Here is a 25,980-nt window from a genome sequence, read left to right on the forward strand (position 1 = left end):
TGTGTATGTGTCTCTGCGTTCAGGCCTCTGTGGGTGTCTGTGTGTCTATGTTGTTTGTGTGTATATGTATGCATACGTGCATGTGTGTCTATGTGTCTCTTTGTGTCTGTGTGTTGTGTGTATGTGTCTCTGTATCTTGTGTATTTATATTTTTGTGTGTGTCTGTGTATTTATGTGTTTCTGTATGTATCTGTGTGTGTGTGTGTGTGTGTGTGTGTGTGTGTGTGTGTGTGTATCCTCAAAGATGTGATTAGTCTAAGGATGCTGGGGAGTTGACAAGTTTCCCAAGAGGGTTCTGGAAACATTTTTTAAGTTGGGTCTGCTACAGTGGAATAATTTTTATTAAAAGTAAAAAAAAAATTAAATAAAAATATGTGTATTAATATAGTAACATAAATTAATATGTATTTATATAAGTAAAATATGTTTTAATAACATATTGTTAATATATTTAATTATCTAGTTTTTAATAAATTTAATAATATCTTATTTAATATATTTTATTAAAATATGTATTTTTTAAACTTTTAGTAGAAATTATTCCACTGTGGCAGACACAACTTAAAATCTTTCCAGAATCCTTTTAGGAAACTTGTCAGCTCCAATCTTCCTCAGAGTTAAGAATATCTAAGTATATCTTTGTCACTTAAGTATAGGTTTACTTTTGAGGAATGATTTCTAGTATCCAAAGTGCATTACAAACTATGTCTGATAAATGAGTGGGTGGTGGAGCTTGGCCTATTCCCCACCTTATTTTCTGAGAAAAGGTCTCTCATTGATCATAGTGTCTACCACTGCAATGCCACATTTTGTTAACAAGGTTTTTACCCACTCTCCCCAGCCTCAGTCTTAATATTTAATTCCTATCCTCAAGACACATCTGAAAAATTCTTTTCTTAATGTTAAAATTTTTAGAAAGTCAAAGAATCCAAAAGTGAAATAGCATCAGTGGGTTTAATTCATCCCCAAGAGCGATTCGGAGCGAGAGCTGGAAGCCACAGCTCCCAAACCTGCTCCGTTCACTCAGAGCTTCCAATCTCTGAGTTCACAAATAAACATTAAAAAAATGAGTTAGAAAAAGTGTAAAGGCCTTCTGGCTGGTCCTTTCTGCTGCAACAGATTGCTGGCTGGTCTGCTCCCCTGAAGATACCACATCCTGAGGCATCCCAGAAGATCTGCTGCACTCAAAGCATTTGGTAAGATCCCTCCTGAAGTCCCACAGCTGCTTCTGGGAGCCTGAAGGACTCAGGACTCATCACCCCCAAAATCCCCTTCCACCAAATACTACTCCCCCTCAGCCTGGTTCTTTCTGCTGAGACAGACTGCTAGCTAGTCTGCTTAGTTTACTCTGCTCCCCTGAAGATATCACATCCTGAGACATCCCAGGAGATTCACTGCACACAGGGTAACTTACGCCACAGTCTAAGGCATCCCAGGAGATCTCCTACACACTGGGCAACTGAGCACTGATCACCAGCTTGTCTGCTCTTCTGAAGACACCACAGTTGGACGGCATGCCAGGAGTTCCTCTGTATACCTCCTGGGGGCTCTGTGGCATTCAGGGCAACAGACCCAATAGACTGAAAGCCCCCCCCCCTTTGGTTCTGCTGCATATAGGGAAAGAGAAATCACAGATGGTAGCACCCCCTCCCAGAGAACAGCTTCATACAGGAAAACAGCTTGACTGCTCCTCTGAAGACACAACAGTCTGCAGGCCTCCCAGGAGATCTATTGCAGCCAGAACAACAGATCAGCAGCTTCTCTGCCCCTCTGAAGAACCTGATAGTTGGAACGTCCCACAAGAGGTCTCTTATAGCCAGGGTCACAGGCCTACCTGGAGACCTGAAGCAACTGAGGGACAAAAGACTCCAGACTGAGTCACCCACACCAGCAAACACCAGGGATAATCAGATTGCCAGAGGCAAGCACAAGACCATAAGCAACAGAAGCCAATATACGTGGGCATCATCAGAACCCAACTCTCCCACCACAACAAGTTATGAATAGGCCAACACACCTGAAAATCAGGAAGCTGACCTAAAATCTTATCTCATGAAGATAATAGAGTCCTTTAAGAGGGATATAAATAATTCACTGAAAGAAATAAAGAAACACAATCAAACGATGACAGAATTGAATAATGTGGTCCAAGACCTTAAAGTGGAAGTATAAACAATAAAGAAAACACAAAGGAGGTAAACCCTGAAAATGGAAAACCTAGGAAAGAGGTCAAGAATTACAGATATAAGTATCACCAACAGAATACAGAGATAGAAGAGAAAATCTCAGGTGTAGAAGATACCTTAGAAGAGACTGACACAACTGTCAAAGAAAATTCAAAACATAAAAAACTCTTAACCCCAAACATCCAGGAAATTCAGGACAAAATGAAAAGACCAAATCTAAGAATAATTGGAATAGAGGAAAACAAAGATTCCCAGCTCAAAAGACCTGAAAATGTCTTCAACAAAATCATACAAGAAAACTTCCCTAACCTAAAGAAAGAGATAGCCATAAAGGTAAAAGAAGCCTATAGAACATCAAATAAATGGGACCAGAAAAGAAAATCCTCTCATCGAATAATAATCAAAACACTAAACACAGAGAACAAAGAAAGCATATTAAAAGCTACAAGGGAAAAGGGAGAAGTAACATACAAAGGTAGGTCTATCAGAATTGTACCAGACTTCTCAACAGAGACACTAAAAGCCAGAAGAGTCTGATCATAGGTTATACAGACTCTAAGAAAATGCATATGCCAGCCCAGCATACTATACCCAGAAAAACTCTCACTTAGCATATATGAAGAAATGAAAATATTCTAGAACAAACCCAAATTCAAACAACATCTATCTACCAAGCCAAGCTAACAGAGGATCTAGAAGAAAAACTCCAACAGAAGAAAGGTACCTACACCAAAGAAAAGACAACATATTTAGCATCTCAAAACAAGGAGAATAACAAACACATGAAACCACCTACAAATTTAAACATGATAGAAACCAAGAGTCATCTGTCTTTAACATCTATCAATATTAATGGACTCAACTCATCTATAAAAAGATATAAGCTAGCAGCCTGGATACACAAACAAGATCCAGCATGTTGCTGCATACAAGAAACACACCTCACATTTCGGTCCCCATCTGTTCCCAAAGCTGGAGTCATCCCCATTGCCATCGAAACAAAAAACCTGCTTTCAGGGAGCTTATCTCCCAGGATCACGCTCACTAGTAGGCTCACAGGTTCACAGGCCCACAGGAGGGACAAGCTCCTGTCAGAGACAGCAATACCAACTGACATCAAAGATAACAAGATGGCAAAATGCAAGTGCAAGAAGCTAAGCAACAGAAGCCAAAACAACTGGGCATCATCAGAACCCAGTTCTCCCATCACAGCAAGCACTGGATATGCCAGCACACCAGAAAAGCAAGATTTAGATTTAAAATCACACCCCAGGATGATGATGATGATGGACTTTAAGAAGGACATGAATAAATCTTTTAAAGAAATATAGGAGAACACATATAAATAAGTAGATGTCCTTAAAGAGGAAACAAAGAAATCTCTTTAAGACTTACAGGAAAACACAGTCAAATAAGTGAAGGAATTAAACAAAACCACCCAGCATCTAAAAATGAAAATAGAAACAATAAGGAAATCACAAAGAGACATAACCCTGAAGATAGAAAACCTAGGAAAGAGATCAGGAGTCAGACACAAGAATCATTAACAGAATACAAGAGATAGAAGAGAGAATATCAGGTATAGAAAATACCATTAAAAACATTGACACAATAGTCAAAAAATGCAAAAACGAAAAGCTCCTAACCCAAAATATTCAGAAAATCCAGGACAAAATGAGAAGTCCAAAACTAAATGTAATCAGTGTAGAAGATAGCAAAGATTCCCAACTTAAAGATCCAGTAAATATCTGTAACAAAATTATAGAAGAAAACTTCCCTAATCTAAAGAAAGCAATGCCCATGAACACACAAAAAGCCTACAGAACTCCAAATAGACTGGAACAGAAAAGAAATTACTCCTGTCACATAATAGTCAAAACATCAAAAGCACGAAACAAAGAATATTAAAAGTTGTAAGAGAAAATGGTCAAGTAACATATAAAGGCAGACCCCACCAGAATTACATTAGACTTCTCAACAGAAACTATGAAAGCTAGAAGATCCTGGACAGATGACATACACACCCTAAGAGAACACAAATGCCAGCCCAGGCTACTATATCAAACAAAACTTTCAATTACGTAGATGGAGAAACCAAGCTATTCCATGACAAAACCAAACTTACACGATATCTTCCATAAATCCAGATATCTTCAGAATATTTCATCCTAAAACAAAAGAATATAACTTCTTCACAGTACCTCTTGGCACTTTCTCCAAAACTAACCATATAGTCAGTCACAAAACAGGTCTCAACAGTTACAAGAAGAATGAAATAATCCCATGCATCTTATCAGATCACCATGGACTAATAATGCTGGTTTTCAATAAGAAAACAACAGAAAGCCCACATACACATGGAAGCTAAACAATGCTCTACTCAATGACAACCTGGTCAAAGAAGAAATAAAGAAAAAAATTAAGGACTTTTTATAATTTAATGAAGATGAAGGTGTAACATACCCAAGCTTATGGGATACAATGAAAGCAATGCTAAAAGGATAACTCATAGCTCTGCATGCCTCCTATAAGAAACAGGAGAGAGCATACACTAACAGCTTGACAGCACACCTGAACTCTAGAACATAAAGAAGCAAATGCACCCAAGAGGAGTAGACAGCAGGAAATGATCAAGCTCAGAGCTGAAATTAACCAAGTAGAAACAAAAAGAACTCTACAAAGAATCAACAAACCAGGAGCTGGTTCTTTGAGAAATTCAACAAATAGATAAACCCTTAGCCAGACTAACCAGAGGGCACAGAGACAGTATTCAAATTAACAAAATCAGAAATGAAAAGGGAGACATAACAACAGAAACTGAGGAAATTTGAAAAATTATCAGATCCTACTACAAAGGCCAATACTTAACAAAACTGAAAATCTGGAGGAAATGGACCATTTTCTAGACAGATGCCAGGTATCAAAGTTAAATCAGGATCAGATAAACCATCTAAAAGCAGCCATTACAGGTCTCCTAACCAAAAAAAAAAAAAAAAAAAAAAAAAAAAAAAAAAAAAAGCCCAAGAGCAGTACCCAATTCATTCTTCGAAGCTACAATTACTCTGATAGCTAAACCACACAAGGATCCAACCAAAAAAGAGTACTTCAGACTAATCTTGCTTATGAATATTGATGCAAAAATACTCAATAAAATCCTTGCAAGCTGAATCAAAGAACAGCTAAATGGCTAAGTAGCACCTAAAGGAATGCTCAACATCCTTAGTCATCAGTGAAATGCAAATTAATACAAACCAGAGATTCCATCTCACATTGATCAAAATGGCTAAGATCAAAAACTCAGTTGGCAGCAAATGCTAGCAAGGTAGAGAAAGAGGAACATTCATTGTTGGTAGGATTGCAAGTTGGTTCAACAACTCTGGAAATCAGTCTAGTGGTTCCTCAGAAAACTGGACATACTACTACCTGAGGACTCAGCTATACCACTCCTGGGCATATACCAAAAAAAAAAAAAAAAAAAAAAAAAAAAAAAACTCCTACATATAACAAGGACAGATGTTCCACTGTTTCCATAGCAGCCTTATTTATAATAGCCAGAAGCTGAAAAGACCCAGATGTCCTTCAGCAGATATGAATGGATACAGAAAATGTTGCACATTTATACGATGGAGTAGTACTACTCAGCTATGAAAAAATGACTATATGAAATTCTTAGGTGAAATAGATGAAACTAGAAATTATCATCCTGTGTGAGGTAATCCAGTCACAAAAGAACTCACATGGTATGTACTCACTCATAAACAGGTACTACCCCAAAAGCTCAGAATAACCAAGAAACAATTCACCGATCATATGAAGCTCAAAAAGATGGAAGACAAAAATGTGGATGCTTCAGTCCTCCTGAAAAGGGAGAATAAAATACCCATAGGAGAAAATACAGGGAAAAATAGTGGATCAGGGACTGAAGAAAATGTCATCCAGAGACTGTCACCTGGGGATCCTTCCCATATGTACCCACCAAACTCAGTCATTATTGCTGATCCAAAAAGTGCTTACTGCAGGATCCTGATATAGATGTGTCCTCAGATGTTCTGAAAGAGCCATATTGATACAGATGAGGATGCTTGCAGCTCACCATCGGAGAGAGCAGTGGGACCCCAAAGAAAGAGCAAGAGAAAGGACTGAAGGAGTTAAAGGGTCTTGCAGATCCATGGGAAGAACAACAATATTAACCAACCAAATGCCCTAGAGTTCCCAGGGACTAAACCACCAACCAATGAGTGCATATGGCTTTAACTGCATATGTAGCAGAGGATGGCACTGTCTTTTGTCTGGCATCAATGGAAGGAAAGACCTTTGGTTAAGTGGAGGCTCATTTCCCCTGTGTAGGGGGAATGCTGGGGTGATGAGGTGGGTGTCAGTGGTTGGGAGTGAGAGCATCTTCATGGAAGCAAGGATATGGGAAAAAAGAGAGAAACACTCCCCATTAATAAAGACAGACACTATTTCAGAGTGAAAGGATGAAAAAAGGACTTCCAAGCAAATGGTCCCAAAAAGCAAGCTGGAGTTGCCATCCTAATATCCAATAAAATAGACTTTCAGCCAAAAGTTATGAAATGTGATGTGGAAGGACACTTCATATTCATCAAAGGGAAAATCCACCAAGAGAAAGTTTGAATTCTGTGCATGTATGCCCCAAATGCAAGGGTGCCCACATTCATAAAAGAAACTCTACTAAAGCTTGAAACACACATTGAACCCCAAACAATAATAGTTAGAGACTTCAACAACCCACTCTCACCAATGGACAGGTCATTGAGACAGAAACTAAACAGAGTCACAGTGAAAATAATAGAGGTTATGAACCAAATGAATTTAACAGATATCTTCAGAACATTTCACCCTAAAACAAAAGAATACAGCTTCTTCTGAGCACTTCATGGTACCTTCTCCAAAATCAACCATATAACTAGTCACAAACAGTTATCAACCAATATGAGAAGATTGAAACAATCTCATGCATCCTATCGAATAACCATGTTCTAAGGCTGGTCTTCAATAACAACAAAACAAAAAAAGCCCACATACACTTGGAAACTGAACAACTCTCTAATAAATAATGACTTGGTCAGAGAAGAAATAAAAAAGAAATTAAAGACTCCCTGAAATTCGATGAAAATGTTGACACAACATACCCAAGCTTATGGGATATAATGAAAGCAACTCTAAAAGGAAAATTCACAGCACTAAGTGCTCCTGGTAAAGAAACTGGAGAGAGAAGACATATAGTGACTTAACAGCACACCTGAGAGTTCTAGAACAAAATCAACAAACACACCCAAAAGGAGTAGATGGCAGTAAATAGTCAAACTTGGGGCAGAAATTAACCAAGTAGAAACAAAGAGAATAACACAAAGAATCAACTAAACCAAATGCTGGTTCTTTGAGGAAATAAACAAGGTAGATAAACCCCTAGCTAGACTAACTAAAGGCCCAGACAATATACAAATTCACAAAATTGGAAATGAAGAAGGAGACATAACAGTAATGCAGGAAATAGAAAAAAATTATCAGATCCTACTACAAAAGCCTATATACTCAAAAAAAAAGTAAAAAAATCTACAAAAAATGGGTGGTTTTCTAGACATATACCACATACCAAACTTAAATCAAGAGCAGGTAAACTATCTCAACAGGCCCATATCCCATAACAAAATAGAAGAAGTCATTAAAAACCTCCCAACCTATAGAAATTCCCAGTTCCATATGGGAATGAGTACAGAATTCTATAAGATCTTCAAAGAAGACCTAATACCAATATTCCTCAAACTATTTTATAAAATAGAAATAAAAGAAACACTACCCAATTCATTCCATGAAGCCACAATTACTCTGATACCTAAGCCACAAAAAGGATCCAATTAAAAAAGAGAACTTCAGACCAATCTTGCTATATTGATGCAAAAATACTCTGTAAAATTCTTGCAAACTGAATCTAAAAACACAGCAAAACCATCATTCAACATGATTAAGTAGTCTTCATCCCAGGAATGCAAGGTTGGTTCAATGTATGAAAATTTATTAACATAATCCACTATATAAACAAACTCAAATATAAAAATCACATGATCATTTCCTTAGTTACAGAAAATGCATTTGGTAAAATACAACACCCCTTCTTGTTAAAGGTATTGGAAAAACCAGAAATTCAAGGCCTATACCTAAACATAATAAAAGCAATTTACTGCTAACCAACAGCTAATATCAAATTAAATGGAGAGATACTTGAAGAAATCCCAATAAAATTGGGGACAAGACAAGGATACCTACTCTCACCATATCTATTCAATATAGTACTCAAAGCTCTAGCTAGAACAATAAGATAAAACAAGATCAAGGGATACAAATTTGCAAAGAAGAAATAGAGGTATCACTATTTGCAGATGATATGATAGTATACATAAGCGACCCCAAAAATTCTACCAGAGAACTTCTCCAGCTAATAAACAACTTCAGCAAAGTGGCCGGATATAAAATTAACTCAATTAAATCAGTAGCCTTCCTTTATACAAAATATAAACAGGCTGAGAAATCAATTAGGGAAACAACAACCTTTCCAATAGCCACAAATAGTATAAAATATGTTGGTGTAACTCTTTCCAAGCAACTTTAAGATTTGTATGACAAGAACTTCAATTCTCTCAAGAAAGAAATCTATGATCTCAGAAAATGGAGAAATCTCCCATGCTCGTGGACTGGCAGAATTAACAGTGAAAATGACCACTACCAAAGGCAATCTACAGATTCAATGCAACCCCATCAAAAGCCCAACACAATTTTCCTAAGACATGGAAAAACCAATTCTCAAATTCATCTATAAAGGCATAAAACCCAGAACAGTGAAAACAATTCTTAACAATAAAAGAACTCTAGGGGAATCATCATTCTGACCTCAAGCTATACTTAGAGCAATAGTGATAAAGACTGCATGGTATTGGTACAGAGACAGACACGTTGATCAATGGAATAGAACTGAAGACCCAGAAATAAAACCACACACTTTTGTACACTTGATCTTTGACAAAGAAGCCAAGAATATACAAGGAAAAAATGAAGCATTTTCAACAAATGGTGCTGATTCAACTGGCACTCAGCATATAGAAAACTGCAAATTGACCCGTTCTTATCTCCCTATACAAAGCTCAAGTGCAAGTGGATCAAAGACCTCAACATAAAACCAGACACACTGAATCTAATAGAAGGGAAAGTGGTAACGAGCCTTGAACTCATTGACATGGGGAAATTTCCTAAACAGAACTTCAGTGGCTCATGCTCTAAGATCAAGAACTGATAAATGAGATTGCATGAAACTGGAAAGCTTCTGTAAGGCAAAGGACATAGTCAATAAGACAAATCAGCAACCTCCAGACTGGGAAAAAAATCTTCACTAACTCCACATCTGATAGAGAGCTAATATTCAAAATATATAAAGAACTCAAGAAGCAAAACACCAAAAACCCACACAACCCAGTTAAAAATGCTGTATAGAACTAAACAGAGAATTCACTACAGAGAAATCTTGAATGGCTGAGAAGCACCTAAAGAAATGTTCAATGTCCTTAATGATCAATGCAAATGCAAATCAAAATGACTTGAGATTCCACTTTACACCAATCAAAATGTCTAAGATTAAAGTCTCAGGTGACAGCATATGTTGGTATGTTGGCAAGGATGCGAGGAAAAAGGAACATTCCCCTATTGTTGTTGGGATTGCAAACTGGCACAACCACTCTGGAAAATATTCTGAAAGTTCCTTAAAAAATTGAATATAGATCTACCTGAAGATCCAGCAATACCACTCTTGAGAATATATCCAAAAGATGCCTCATCATTCCACAGGGGCACGTGTTCCACTATGTCCAAAGCAGCCTTATTTGTGATAACCAGAAGTTGGAAACAACCCAGATGTCCCACAACAGAAGAATGAATACAGAAAATGTGGCTCTTTCACACAATGGAATACTACTCAGCTATTAAAAACAAGGACATCCTGAATTTTTTGGGCAAATGGATGGAACTAAAAAATATCATTCTGAGTGAGGTAACTCAGACCCAAAAAACATGCATGGCGTATACTCACTAATACCTGGATAAGGTACATAATACTCAAGAAACAGTCCACAGAAATCAAAAAGGGAAACAAGCTGAAGGGCCCAAGTAAAGGGAGAGGGGACCATGATCTGTACTGGGTGGGGGAAAAGGACTGAAGTTCTCAGGGTCAACAGAAAGAATGAAAACAGGCAAAACTCAGGAGGTAGGATGTAGGGGGACTCTCCAGAATCTACCTGAGAAACTTTCAGGACTCAAAGAGAGGGACCCTAGATAAAATATAGTGGGGAGAGGAAACTTGTAGAACCCACCTCCAGCAACAAACAAACAAACAAAAACCCCAAAAAACAAAACAAAACAAAATAACAAAAACAAACAAAAAAATCCAAATTTTTTTGAGGGTATCAAATAAGAGATGGGGTTGCCATCCCACAGTCAAAACTCTGCCTCATAATTGTTCCTGTCTGAAAGAACTGTAGGGATGGAAATGGAGAAAAGCCTGAGTGAAAGAAGGTCCAGGGACAGGTCCACAGTGGATTCCAACTCAAGGGGAGGCCCCAAGGCCTGACTCCATTACTGAGGCTATGGAGTGCTCACAAAAGGGACCTATCATGACAGCCCTCTAAAGACCCCACAAGCAGCTGCAAGAGTCAGAAGCAGATAATTGCACCCAACCAATGGACAGAAGCTGCTGACCCCTGCGGTTGAATTAGGAAAAAGCTGGTGGAAGCTGAGAGCGAGGGTGACCCTGTAAGAGGACCAGCAGTCTCAATTAACCTGGACCCCTGTGATCTCTCAGATGCTGGATCACCAACCAGGCAGCACACACCAGCTGATATGAGGCTCCAACACATATACAACAGAGGACTGCCAGGTCTGTGTTTAGTCAGAGAAGGTGCACCTAACCCTCAAGAGACGGGAAGCCCCAGGGAGTTCAGAGGTCTGGTGGGGTGGGGTTGGGGGTAGGGTGTAGGACCATCCTTGTGGAGGCAGGGGGCAGGAAGGAGGTTTGGGATATGAAACAGTCAGAGGATGGACTGGGAGGAGAATAAAATCTAGAGTGTAAAAGAAAAGATTATAAATACAAAGAAGGAATATACAGAAGAAAAAAGAAAAAGTGTAAGACAAGAATCGAGCGACTGATTCATACACAGCTGAACCAACAAACACTGCTGAGCTAGCCAGGTAATTATTGATGACCCTGGCTTCAACGCGCTTCAATTATCTCTACCGTCTCAGTGGTAGTGAGCCTGGGAAAGGAACATGAAATATAAATAAAAAATGCTGGTTTCGATCCATCATTCCCTTCTCATTTCCAGTCTTCTTCCCTAAGCAATGTCACTTAGCTATTACTGTTCGTTAAATTCAAAGGAGACAACCTGGGCGAAGTCGCGCTGCTGTCGAGAAAGCAGTGGGACCCCGCAGTGAGCGCTGCGGCTCTTGAGTCTCGCTCCTGGCATCGGCTGTACAGGGCCACATGATATTGCGGACTTACTACACCGAAGTCGGCTGTAAGCTCTCCCCTTGATTTAAGCACTTTGCTCCAAGGGAAGAGGAGTGATAAAATCCCAGGTACTCTTTCCAGTAACACCTTTATTTACGGCAGCAGCAACTTCAGCTGCTGCTTGGTTTTTAAATTCTTTGAGGTATTGTTCATTAGTTAGTTCATTCGACAAACGTTAATTGAGCATCTACTACCAATTAAGCATTACCTTTTCGATGTTGTAAAATCCTAGCAAGAGAACAGTTGCTTAGATTAATAAGTCTACAGAGGCTCTCGCAATAGTGCTGGGCCGCAAGCATAGGAGCGCACGCAGCATTTATTATGCTGAAAGCCCAGTGTTTTCCTGCTCCTGACTCAAGCCAGAGGTGAGCTCAAAATGTGGATTCTTACTCGTTTTGTAGCTCTCTCTGTGCACTCTTTCCATAAAGCCTAATGAAAATGCCCTCCTTGGCTTTAGATAAAGCCAGGATTCCAAATTTAAAGTGACATTTATCTCAAAAGTAAATTAATATTTAATGGTGTTCTGATTAATAATCATGACTTTATGAACTGGAGAGATTCAGTATGAAATCCCCGGTTCCATTTTTCCACCCTGAGCCTTTCAGGCTGAGGATGAAGGGATCAAGATAGAATCCTTTCTTAAGCATTACCTTGGGGGCTGATGGGATGGCTCAGCAGTTAAGAGCACTGGCTGCTCTTCTTCCAGAGGTCATGAGTTCGATTCCCAGCAACCACATGGTGGCTCATAACCATCTATAGGGGGATCTGATGCCCTCTTCTGGCAAGCGGATGTATATGCAGCAGAGCACTTGTACATTAAATAAATAAAATTAAAGAACAAACAAAAGCCAGTTACCCTACCACCATAGATCATAATTCCTTTCCACACTGCACACCCGTCCTCTAGGGTCATGTCAGGAAAATGCTACTGTACATGAAAGGACTCCAATAAGAATTCAAGAGCCTGACCCTAGGGTGCTTTTAAAGCTTCGAAATGGGTGTGTGTGTGTGTGTGTGTGTGTGTGTGTGTGTGTGTGTGACCCAAATAACCAAATAGTTAGCATTTTGTTGTTGCTGCTCTTCTCTTTGCTACCGAGCTAAACTGACAGACGTGCTTTATAAATAAGCACAATTTCTTCTTTATGAATAAAAAATCAGTATGACAAAGGAAGAGAGTGTGCACCGCTGGAGTGTATGGTGACACCTGCATTTGCATCAGCATATTGTGCGTGTTACAAAGTGCACAATACGCCATCAAACAGCAATTCCCACTGTGAGGAATAAGAACCACTGCACTGAGGTCCCTTCCATAGGAGGTGCCTTGGAGATCATCTGAGCCAAAGCAGGCACAGGGTACCAGAAAGGCCTGCCATGTCTCAGTGCAGTAAAGGAAGGGCAGTATTGTTAGTAAATAACGCTGCTCTTGAAACTTAGGTTTCCTAATTAATTTATGCTGATAATAGTCTAGACCTGTATGTTCTAGCATGGCCACTAGCCACCGTAGCCCCTTAAATTTAGATAAGATTTAAGTTCCACTTTAGTAGGGTCAGAAGTCACAATTCAGCTAGCCCATAGCTCATGTGGCTGATGATCACCATACTGGAACGAACAGACTCAGAATCATCCCATCCTCCCGTGGATGGAAAACCCTCTGCGGCCTTTGATGCTGAGCTCTGTTCTTCGTGCAGACACAAGTCTTGCCTTTTAAATAAGTCTGAACTGCCAACCAAAGAACATACACAGGCTGGACCTAAGTCTTCCTACACATATGTAGCAGATGTGCCACTTGGTCAACATGTCCTGAACAGCTGGAGCAGGGGCTGTTGCCTGTGTGTGGAATATGCTCCTCTAGCTGGGCTACCTTGCCTAGCCCAAGAGAAGGGGGCCTAGGGAAAGGATCATGGGGGAGGGGGTGACCGGGAGAGGGCAGTGAGTGGGATGTAAAGTGAATAAAAAACAGATAAAATAAAATGGCATGAGAGACAGGGGGTGGGGTTGTCTTGGAAGCACTAAACTTAGGTTCTTCTGTGTTTGTATTCATACTTACTGCCCATCTCCATTTTCAAGAGTGCTAGACCCTGGTCCCCAGTCACACTCTAGGGCCTTCTAGGTTTCCAGAGCAGCACAGCCCTTGGTTAGAAGTGTGGAAAGAAAATGTAAGTGTGAGACTGCAGAGATCTGGCTTGGTAGTTTCTCGTTAGGAGAAAGAAAGAAGAGGCAAGAAAAGAACCTAAGATGGGCTCAGATTTCATATTCATAAAATATGCAAAGTACTGAATTAATTAAAATGGTAAGAAAAGCAAGAGTCCCCCTGTGAGTAAGCTATAAAGGAAGACGAAGGAAGACAGGTTGGTCGCCTGGTGATGACAAAAGAAATAAAGCTTTCTACTGAATCCCTTCTTTGGTGCCAGCCCACCGATTGGTTTTTCTGAGAAAAGAAATTGGGTGGAGCCTGAAGCCTACTAAAGAGAGGTTTCTCCTAAGCCTTCGGCTCCTGCAAAACACAGCATTCTGAGTTCATGGCCATTTTTATCTTAGTTGTCCAAACCCAGGGTACTGGCTGCTCTGATACCCTCTCCCCCACTCAGCAGGACATCCTGCCTTGCTCTGCAAGCACAGTGTTCTGATGCTAAAGATTGCCATTTGTCCTCTGTCTACCTTTCCAAGATGTCACATTATCCATCTCTCTCTTAGCTCCTTGTAGGACATCCTCATATTGATTGTTAAAATGGGAGGAGGCAGTGTACCAAGACACAGACAGATAAGTCTTAGGGTCCACTCTGGAAAAGGGTGGTGGCATGGTGCCTCAACTTTCCGGATGCAGCCCACTGCAGCCCACATTTAGATTTTTCACCTTTCCTACCAAAGCAGTTTATGCCCCAGAGAAGCATCAGTGGTTTGGACCTAGGACAGGGTCACTACAATCAGAAGACCAGAGTGCTCATGCTTGCTTTCAGATGGACAGGAACCCCAGAAAGGTAAAAACTTGGTTTCTTTAACCCCATGACCTAGCAGAGTGCTTCCTATCTGAGAAGTACCTAATAAATATTTGCTGAGCTTGAGTCTCTTAAAAGCTGCCTATAATTTTAAATGAGAGGCTATGAGAAACACTAAGAACTGCTTCATTGTTTCAGAAAAAAAAAAAAAAAAAAAAAAAAAAAAAAAACTAAAGAAAGAGCCCACAGTAGATTGTTCTCCTGTTAGAACCAGGTGTCCTTGAGAAAGTGAGACAAACATGAGTTAAATTGTTCTGCATAATAAACTACCTCTGACTTTTGGAATCAACCACAGGCACGTTGACAAAGGATGGTGGTACAGTCCTGGATTGAGAGGAGGAGGGGTCTTGAGGCAGGAAGGGATAGCAAATGGTTAGTGTCTAGACGCCAGTGAGACATGAGCCTGTAGAAAAGCCCTTGTGCTGAGACATGCTACAATACATTCCAGGAGCCATGACATCTAATATTTAATTAGAATTAGCTCCTTGTCTATGAGATAATTACCATCCTTTATCCCAAAGCACCCAGCCAGAATCTGCTACACACCAGAATCTTATAATAGTGAGGCTTGAGAGAATGAGGGAAGATGTGCCCCACAGGAACATGTCCCAGAGATCTGGGAAGAGAGCCAAAGAGAAGACAGGAGTATCTGGTGTGCCACCCAAGGCATGGGTTAACTGGTGATTGACCTTAATTCACACAAACTCACCACCCCCAATTTCTTTTGAAGGATAACCCAAAGCCTGGATGGCTAAGTGTCTATTTAAGTTCATGTTTCACCTTCATTTAAGAGACTGCACTGAGAAACTCCCACTGAGCCAAGAATTTAGTTTTCAGCCCCCATCCACCTAGGTTGGGGTTGTTTAAAAATCACTATTAGTGGTGCAGTCTTCTAAGTGTCCCACATCTAAGTAAGTCAAAGAATTAAGGAAGTGGTTGAGACTGATTCATTGTCTCTCATCTATCTATCTACCATCTATCTATCATCTATCTATCCATCTATCATTATCTACCATTATCTATCTATCTATCTATCTATCTATCATCTATCTATCATCTATCTATTATCTATTTATCTATCATCTATCTATCTATTATTTATCATCTATCTATCCATCATCTATCCATCATCTATCATCTATCTATCTATCTATCATCTATCTATCATCTATCTATCCATCTATCATCTATCTATCCATCTATCATCTATCTATCCATCACCTATCTATTCTCTATCTATTATCTATATTCCTATCTACCTATTGCTGTCCCCTCTTCTATCTCTGATAATACCCTCATTCTTTACCCTTTCCTTTTCTTCTCCATATTCTCTTCATTTAACCTTTAGAGAGATGAGAGATATATATCATGTTAAATAGCTACATTCTGTGCTATTTACAGCCATTGTAAATAACCTTACTCTGAAATTGAAAATTGTTCCATGACTGGAGGTGCTGCCTTTACCAAAATCTAACTATTATAAAACTGGCCGTCAGTGAGGAAATGAATACAGAACTACTAGTCTGTGGCCTCTGCTTTGTTCTACCCAAACTGTAGAAACTCTGAGGCCCACCTATCACTCCGCAGGAAGTAATTAGAAGTCAGTATACAGTAGTTTCTCCCTATTATGCTTAATGTCCTTGGCAAGGAATTGCTAGTTCATAACAGAGACAAGAGGTGTAGCCAAAGTCTAGAAAGTAAGACCTTAAAACCTGGAACCTCTCGCTATAGCAGGAATTCTAAAGAGGAACAGCCTGCAGGGAGTTTTGGATGACAGATACCCAGCAGCTCTTCCCACATGGACAAAGTAACAAGGGCCTGTTAGTAAACATCTGATTCACTAGCTCCCTGATTACCCAACCCCATTTTGTTGAGGATTCCAAAGGTAACTAACTAACTAACTGTACTTGCTAGTTTTATGCCAATTTGGCACAAGCTAGAACCACAGGAGGGAGTGTTATCAATTGAGAAAATGCCTTCATAAGATTGGGGTGTAAGCAACCCTGTAGGACATTTTTTAGTTAGTAATTGATGGAGGAGGGCCAGCCAGTTGTGGATGGGCTTATGGTCCTGAGTTCTAATAAGAAAGCAGACTCAGCAAGCCATAAGGAATTAGCAACAGCAGTCCTGCATCAGCTCCTGGATCTGACATCTTGACCTGATTTCCTTTGATCATGAATAGTGATGTGTAAGTATAAGCCAAAAAAATCCTCTCTGCTGTCTTACTCAGGGTTTCTAGTCTTGCACAAACATCATGACCAAGAAGCAAGTTGGGGAGGAAAGGGTTTATTCAGCTTACACTTCCACATTGCTGTTCATCACCAAAAGAAACCAGGACTGGAACTCAAGCAGGTCAGGAAGCAGGAGCTGATGCAGAGGCCATGGAGGGAATGTCACTTACTGGCTTGCTTCCCCTGGCTTGCTTAGCCTGCTTTCTTATAGAACCCAGGTCTACCAGCCCAGGGATGGCACCACCCACAATGGGCTGGGCCAGGGATGGCTCCACCCACAATGGGCGGGGCCCTCCCCCCTTGATCACTAGTTGAGAGAATGCCTTACAGCTGAATCTCATGGAGGTATTTTCTCAACTGAGGCTCCTTTCTCTGATAACTCCAGCTCGTGTCAAGTTGACAATCTGCCCAAGTTGCTTTTAGTCATGGTACTTCATCACAGAGAGAATGATTTTAACTAACTAAGATGGTAATCATTAGACACTTGAGTATTTTGAGACATGGGCAAAGAAATAAAATGGGTTCAAAATATGTGCAAAGAAAATGGTGCTCCTTGTGGCAGTGGGAAAACAGAAAACAAATACATACATGACCTAGGTAGATTTTGAAGGATTTTCACTGTCAAAGAAATTCCAAGCTGGCCCCAAGGAGAAAAGGAACTTACACATTCCTCCCCTTCTTCCCACCCATGTTCCACATAGGTTCTTGATCTTCTTCTGCCTGTATTCTGCAAGAGAATGCTGGTCCCCAGGAACCCATCATATCTCCTGTAATTCAACCACCTCAAAACTCCACTTTAGATATTGTCTCTAAAACAAAGAGGGAATTTTTGTTTAAATTCAGATGACCCAATAGCCTGTCGTCTGGGATAAAATGTGAAGTTTTAGGATGGCATACAACACTCTGACGTCTTCACTTTCTTCATCCCTTCTCTGACATCAACTTCCAATCACACTGAGCCAATCACCAGCCGGATCTCCTGACCATGCTCAGCAAACTCTGTTCCCTCTGCCTAGCCTATGCTCTGTCTGCCTCCTTCTCCACCCGGAGAATGCTGACTCATCTTTTGAAAATGAGCTTAGATGTCACTTCATCTGTGAAGGCTTGTCTGACACTCCCACGTAGGAGATGAGACTCTGACAGCTATGCGCAGATCACCCCCAGCATCCAGCCTTGCAAACTGTACCTACTATCTGCCTGTCTCGAGTGTGTAGCAAGCTACACATTTTGATCTTGTTGTTGTCTACTTTGATTATTACTTAGCCAGCAAAGAAACTCAACATTACGGAAAAGCTTGAGATCTCTGACGACGTATTACTCATAGATTAGTTATTGCATCTCTCAAGCGTCATCAGGGAAGCTTCCGGTTGTAGTAGATGAAAACTACCAGAGGCCTACAACCGGTCTAGAAGCAGAGAGAGAGTGTGTGTGAAACACTCAGCTTTAAACTGAACATCTTTATCACTATTCTGCCCTCCAAGGTTCAGGAGGCACTTAAGAGCAGAAGAAAGGTTGCCAGAGCCGGAGGCAGTGGATGAGGACAAGAAATAGTATTTTACAGACACAACAGGGCAGTTGCAAATATGAGCTCAGAGGCTGTAAAAGCATGCAAATGGTCTGCACAAGCTCAGGCCAGAAAAAACTGCCTCAGCATGGAGAGGGGGAGTGAGACATGAATGTTCATTCCTCTCTGAGAAGTTGAGAACTACTGGGAGAGGAAAAGTCAGTCTGCTTTATAGGTATGTCTACCTGTTGGGTCAACTTACCCACGAATGGGTGGACATATACCCTAGAGTATATCCACAGCACAAACTGGATTTAATGGTGTACTGGCTGGTTTTGTGTCAACCTGACAGAAGCTGGAGTTATCACAGAGGAAGGAGCCTCAGTTGGGGAAATGCCTCCATGAGATCCAGCTGTAAGGCATTTTCTCAACCTGTGATCTGGGGGTGGGGGGACAGCCCATTGTGGGTGGAGCCATCCCTGACCCAGCCCATTGTGGGTGGTGCCATTCTGGGCTGGTAAATCTGGGTTTTATAAGAAAGCAGGCTGAGCAAGCCAGGGGAAGCAAGTCAGTGAGTAACATCCCTCCATGGCCTCTGCATCAGCTCCTGCTTCCTGACCTGCTTGGGTTCCAGTCCTGACTTTCTTTGGTGATGAACAGCAATGTGGAAGTGTAAGCTGGATAAACCCTTTCCTCCCCAACTTGCTTCTTGATCATGATGTTTGTGCAGGAATAGAAACCCCGACTAAGACAAAAGGGTTGGAGAAGAACACAGAAGACTGAGTTTATGGGTAAGGAAATGGGATGGACCTGGGAGGAACTGGGGGAGGAGGAAAATATGTCTAAAACCCATTGTATGAAATCCTCAAACTTATAAAAAGGCTTTAAAAAAATAAAAACCTTAAGAGTTTCACTCTTTCAAATCAGCCAGCCATGCATTGGAACCACAGTAGCTTCCTCTAATGGGAAGAGACAGGCTCAAAGAGGGCTTCTGAAAATTAAGATACAGTCCCTTTGGGGGTATTTCAGTAAAAGTGTCCAGACCCAGAACACAAGAAACAGCTGTGTGTGCAGAAGCCCTGCTGTCTGTCCTGCAAACGTTCATAAGTCTCCCAGACACCTCCATATGCGAAGCCCCGCTACCTTGTTGGTGCATACCAATTCTATGTTTTTACAGAGGAGTTCTCAGAAGGTAACTACTCTATTTGGAATATCACCAAGAGTTGTTCAACATGTTGCAAAACTATGTCACCCTACGTGACACTGTCTGGGCTAACCAGCTTACTACTGTAGCACACCCACATCTGCTTATAGCATACGGTTGTCAGAGTTAGTGAATGTTTATCTCACTCATCTTCTGAAATGGCAAATATACAAGTGTCTGCATTACCCGAGAGAGAGAGAGAGAGAGAGAGAGAGAGAGAGAGAGAGAGAGAGAGGAATATTACTTTCTTTTCTGCTTCTCTCCTCTCCTCACCTGAACTTTCGCTAGCTCTCCTTAGTTCTGTCTTCTGTCCACTCCGAGCTGAGCAAACACATCACCATACCTGCTGTTTCCCCTGCAGGTCTTATCCCTTCTTATCTGTCTTTCCTATTACAAGTGATGCTGAACTGTATGTGCAGAGGAGCTATGCATAAATTTCATCTCACAGTAGCAAGGGGAGCATTGCAGAATCCTGCCCATGAAGGAGAAGAAACTTGGATGTATTGAAGACAGAATCGTGGCTCTAAATATATGGAGCAATGCAAAGAAGCTGCACTCCCTTTCCCTGGAGCCTTCTCCGTCGCAGCTACTCAGCCAAGTGCCGTGTAACCTGTATGGTATGTTGTGGGGATTTATGTCTCTGCCTATGAGAGCGGCATGATGTCTTCCACCCATTCGCATGAGACTCAGCACAGGCGAGGAGCCGGTGAGAACCCTCAGGATGAGACAACAGATACAAATCCTTGTGTCTTAGTCAATGCCCTGCCCAGAGGAATCTGACAAACTTAGAGCCCCCTGTAGACCTGGATAGTAGGTATCCACCTTGCTATCCCTCAAAGGGTCTCACGCAGAGAGGTCAATACACATTATTTAAACAACCACCCCCCAGGAACACTGCTGGGGGTAATGGTCATGGGTCTCATTACTAACAGTAGGTACTTCTGGTATATTATTGAACTAAAAGGCTTTGTTAAATTTGTCCAAAGACTTGCACATTGCTTAAGACTGTTTTAAAGTAAACTCCTAGACTACAAGCCAACTGTCAGCTAAAAGACAACTGTATGTGCTGTGTCACCCAGTCTCAGAGACACATCTGTGTGAAAAACACAAATGTCAATCAATCACGAAGAACAATCCAAATATTTGATTCTATGGCATCTTGCAAACAATATTTAATCATTTTATCCTTCAAACTTAAGCCAGATGGCATTTTCTACGTTAACAGAAGCAGTGGCTACTTAGAAAGAACTTTGCCTCAAATACCATTTAAGTTCTCTTGACAAATATTTCAAAGGGGAATGTGTTTGCACTCCCATAATTACAGTTATTAGCTTGTTTGGAAATAGGCACTCTAAGAATGCACTAGACAGGATCTGTTGCAGACTATACTTCTATTTCCATCAAGTACAGGGTTTATAGTCTGCAACAATAAAGATGAGGACATTGGTAAATGGCCATTATATTTCAAATACAATAATTTTGAAGCATAAATATGTAACAAAATACATGTAATGTTATATTGTATTGAAAATAATTAACAAAACCTAGACATGCAGCTAGACTGCTATGGAAAACTCGCCATTCAAGTCGCCTGTGGTGGATACCTTTCCTTTTGTTAGTGTGTGTGTATCATGGGTGTGAGCATGCACTTTCAGAAGCCAGAAGACAGATTTGGTGTTGTTCCTATGGAAGGTTGGTCACTTCTTTGAGACAGGCTATGTGACTTGAATGTGGACAGGAGCCCTCCTGTCTGACCTCTCCATCACTAGGATCAAAGACCTGAAGCACCATGCTACCTCTTATGTTCACTGCATCCTATGTGCATTCTGGGAAGTGCTTTATGCACAGAGCCTCTCGCCTAGCCCCAGATTTCCAAGGGCCACTATAAGCACAGCACTGTCTAACAAATGTTAGCCTTCTTAGAAACAACCCCATCACTATTTGAAAGTCAACCTAAAACTAGCCATTTTCTTCTGTCAGATTCACAGTGAACATTTACGTGGGTCGGGGGTGGGAGACGGATTTCTCTTGAATTAAGACAACAAAAATATGCCCTTCAATTTGGTCTTTCCAAGCCTCCCTGTATCCTTAGAACCATACCCTCTTTAGAGAGAATATACAGCTCCAAAAGAATGAAGAAATGAAAACATACTTCCTAGTTCTATCTAGGGTCACCCTTCTTAATATGCCCTAATATCAAAATGGGTTACAGTGTTCCTGAACACAAAATACTGACTTCAAACAGACTTTCCCATTTCTTTCCAGTGTGACTTTAGTCAGGAAAAACTTGAGAATATTAGTTTTCATGTTTTATATAAAGGGTATTAGTTATGACCTCCCCACAAGGAGAGATTAAGACTGAAAAAGTATTTTTGATATGTTTAAGACTCAACTGAGTGTGGCCATAATTATTTTATTTGTTTAAAGAAGATGAAATAAATATTCTGATTGATAATGAAAATTTTCTCATGTTCTCTGTAAGTCTAAAATGAAACATTTAGTAAAAGTCTAGTGTCGTTGAGGATAGAGTTTCCCGAGAAGTCCTAAATTCATAGCCTGTGACAAATTTTCATAAGCTTGATCATGAGTTTGTTTTGATTAACTTATTAAGTATGAAATTGTGAAATGTGTTTCTACATGCAAGAAATCTGTCGTTTTGAACTGAAGCAGATTCCTCAGCTAAGAATGCAAGAGTTTTATTTTTGTCTTTCCCCTTCTGCTTTAAAAACTGGGGGCAGAGGCTGCCTTCATACATCAGGCCTGTCCTGTACTCTCATCCAGCAAGCTTCTCATACTTAATAAGCATCACACCAATTAACAAACAAGGTGGCAAATCTCTTGATGTTATTAAACTATGGAGCAAAATCAGGTACGATTCAGCCCACGGAAAAGGTGATTTAAAGAGGCTGCAGCACTGGCTAGCCTCACGTGGATTGGAAGACCCTTCCTGGCACATTTGTCTTTCTTCCTTACAAAGCACAGCTTAATAAAGAGCTAGGAACACCAGGTGTCTACGAAGGAAAGGAGAACATTATATATGTCTATGTAATTGATAAATAAATGAACTATGGGTCTAGACTCTGGAGATACTTGTGGTCCAAGACTTAAAAAGTCTCGAAGCTGCTCTGCCCCGTAAAAATGATTTTATCACCCTGGGAGTAAAGTCTTACCTTAAAAAACACTGGAAACTTCAAAGATCTCACATATAAGCCATCCCTACTCTGCATGCCTCTGAAGCCCCCATGAAGCAAGCAAGCACTGTGCTTTTGTGTAAATGTCACTTGATGACTGTGGGATTATCAGAAACCATAAAGAGTAATCTGAAACAAACTACAGACCTCAGTCTTCACTGTCGACCTTAGAATACACATGAGGTAATTTCTCATCAATTTAAATTTTATCTTAGTAACTAGTCTGTAAGAGACCATAAGTTTCAAGGAACTAATCAAAGAAAAGGCACGCAGTGGGCTGGAATGACATACACTTTGTGGGTTTCCTAGATTGCCAGTAACGTGATATATGATCTACTTTCATAAGATGTTTACAGATGCAAAAGCAGTAAGAAAAAAAAACATGCATTTTTTTTTCTCAAGAAGCAAAGTACTTTTCAGCGCTGCGTAGACTTAGACATTTTTAAACATTCAGATAGTCTACCAAAAATCTGATCATATATGCCTTGATGTTGCCAAAAAGAATGTGATTGAACCCACGTCCCGAATTTTTTCTAGCAATCTCATTCTTGAACATCTCAGAAGAGCAGGCTGTGTTCCCACCCCCACCCCCCAAAGCCTCAGCAAGGATGCTTCGAGAGCCAAGTCAAAAGCACTGCTGAGGGGACACTTTCCTCCTGTCTGTCCAGTCAGGGTACAAACAAACATACTGAAACATACCGAGAGAACTTCAGTGTGGGATAAGGGGTGTGGTGGACCAGGAGATGGTTCCCACTGAGTCTCTTCAGGAAAGAGGGGTGGGCTCAGGAGGATGGAGACACAGCTTGAAGCTCAAAGTGCTAAGTGGTAGACAACAGAGTTGTTTTCTGGAGTCTGCGGGTAGGGTTTGTGTAAGAGGAAGACTGGGAAGGAAAAGGTGGAGTCTGTGGGTAGGGTTTGTGTAAGAGGAAGACTGGGAAGGAAAAGGTGAAGGTTGGAGGACAAAAAAGACAAAAAGAGCTGCCAAGTGGTTCATCCTTTTTTCTAAAAGTCTGAGTGATGCCCAAGAAAGAAGAGTTTGCTGGAGGGGACCGTTTGTCATGAGCAAGAACTCTGAACCCAGAGGTACTCCATAAAGGAGCAGCCCACAGAGGCAGCTTTGTGGGTGCATATAAACACTTCGTGGTGATCACCCATTCAGTGGAGAAGTAAATGATTTCCATACTGGACCACCAATATTCTCAGAGTCTTTATGGTTGTACAAATAAGCCTCAGACTGAAAACAGCACCCGAAACAGCCACACTGAAACATATTTGCATGCACAATGGCCCAAACTACTGAACTGTTAAAAGTTCTGGTTAATTTAAGCACAAAGAATTCTCTAGGTTAGATTTCTAAATGTTTTACTCACATATTAAAAGGTATGTGTGGGACAATTTATTTATTGATTGATTGATTCACCCTGCAGGTGTACCTAATGGGTGAAATGGATAAAAAAACTTTACCATTTGAACAATTTTTAACATATTCCTCTCTTCGAATTCTTTCCTGTGAGCCACTGACAGGTAAGACTTCAAACATTTAACCAAAATTGATTATTTGCTAAGTCTATGAAATGTGCTATCACTGCTGAATAATCCAGAGGGGTCTATCCTACACAATACTAGACATTTGAAAATAGTAACAACAAAATGTTTACTTTTCTTTTCAGTTGGGTTTGATAAAAACAAAACACAACATCAGATTGTCAACAAAGCCCCAACCAATTAATAGGAAAAAAAATTAGCAATGTGAAGTGCTATTTAAAATATTGACATTATTGCATGACTTCACTGGATGGAGTGTTGGATCTGCATGCAATCACCCCAATGCCTGCCTGTGCATATTAAAAATTCCCAGCATGTTTATTATGCACGTTGCCTCTTTTTATGAATGGACACAAACAGATGCTCCTTTTCTGAGATAATAGATATCAAGATACTATCTTAAAAATCGGGAGCCAATGATGAGGCAAATGGTGGTGTCTTTCCGTGCCTCCGAGGACAGCTGTATCCCCAAGTCTCCTTGACATACTGTATTGGAAAAAGCCTTATAGAGACCTGTTCTAGCTCACTCCCAGGAACCAAGACCGCTCACCACTGAGGAATAAAACGCATGTATGTCTCTGTATTCTGAGGACTCTGCATACACAGGGGACATCACACTCCTTAAGTCTAGTCCGACAAGTGTGTGCGTGCGAGTGTGGCATTTGCCAACAAGCAATCAGGAGGAGAAGGCAACCGGGGCTCCTTTCTTATACACAACAGTTTCTGCTCTTTGGCCAAGTCAGGCTTGTTGGTGCTCAAACTTGTGTCTTCCCCACCAGGAAGAAGCCTTTCGTTAATAATCTGTCAGGGTTAACAACCCAGGCAGCTTTGTTTGTAAGTCCACTGGGCGCCATATGGCAGTTTCCAGTTCCTTTAACAACTCAAGTCTGACTAGCCTGCCACAGTGAAGCATCTCTTAAGAAGAGATCTTGGGGAGCAGCAATGTCCGGGCCACTTACCTAGCTCCCACAGACCCAGCTCCGCTTGGCCAGCAGCTCTGGCTCAGGTGCCACAAGGGGCTGTGGGATTCCCTGCTCCCTCAGAGGACTCCTCTCCTGCAAAGGTCCCTTTCGCCAATGGTTGGTTGCTGGAAATCCCCCTCCCCTCTACAGAGAGGAGGGTCTCCCCGGCTGGCTGGAGCTCCTGGCAGCTTTCCTTCCTTCTTTACATCCCTCACTCCGGTTCGCAGTCTCTAGTAAGAAGGTTCACAGAAGCCGCATCGGGAGGAAGCGAAGGCATCCTTTAAAAAGAACAATAATCTTCCTCGATCGTCACCCCTCTTTCCCCGCTTGGAGCCCCCATCCCCCTGCCGCCGCCGCCGCCCAGACCAGAGAGGGCTGGAGTGAAGAGGGGAAAAAAATAATCAAGAGGTTCTCTGCGCGCCGCACCAGCCCTGGACTTGGCGCTGGATCTCGCTGCCCGAGGCGCGGCGGCGGCCAGCGGGGGCGTCGGGTGCTCGGGGGGCACTCGGTGGAGCTCGGTGGGTGTGTGTCTGTGTAGCGGCGACGCTGGCTCCGTGCGAGAGGCCAGGCGGGGCGCTCAGGGATCGGGT

At 41.2% G+C, this 25,980-nt stretch overlaps 1 protein-coding gene across 1 annotated transcript in view; it reads right to left on the minus strand.

The window, feature by feature from the left end:
- The window catches only part of KCNB2 (potassium voltage-gated channel subfamily B member 2), a 365,613-nt gene extending 340,153 nt beyond the window's left edge, over positions 1-25,460 (minus strand). The window contains exon 1 of the mRNA XM_080938490.1: positions 25,388-25,460. The gene's annotated coding sequence lies outside the window, so the exon portion shown is untranslated. The remainder of the gene's footprint in view (positions 1-25,387) is intronic.
- Between the last annotated feature and the right edge of the window lie 520 nt (positions 25,461-25,980).

The sequence above is a fragment of the Micromys minutus genome (genome assembly GCF_963924665.1).
Source record: "Micromys minutus genome assembly, chromosome: 26".
NCBI classification, from domain to species: Eukaryota; Metazoa; Chordata; class Mammalia; order Rodentia; family Muridae; genus Micromys; species Micromys minutus.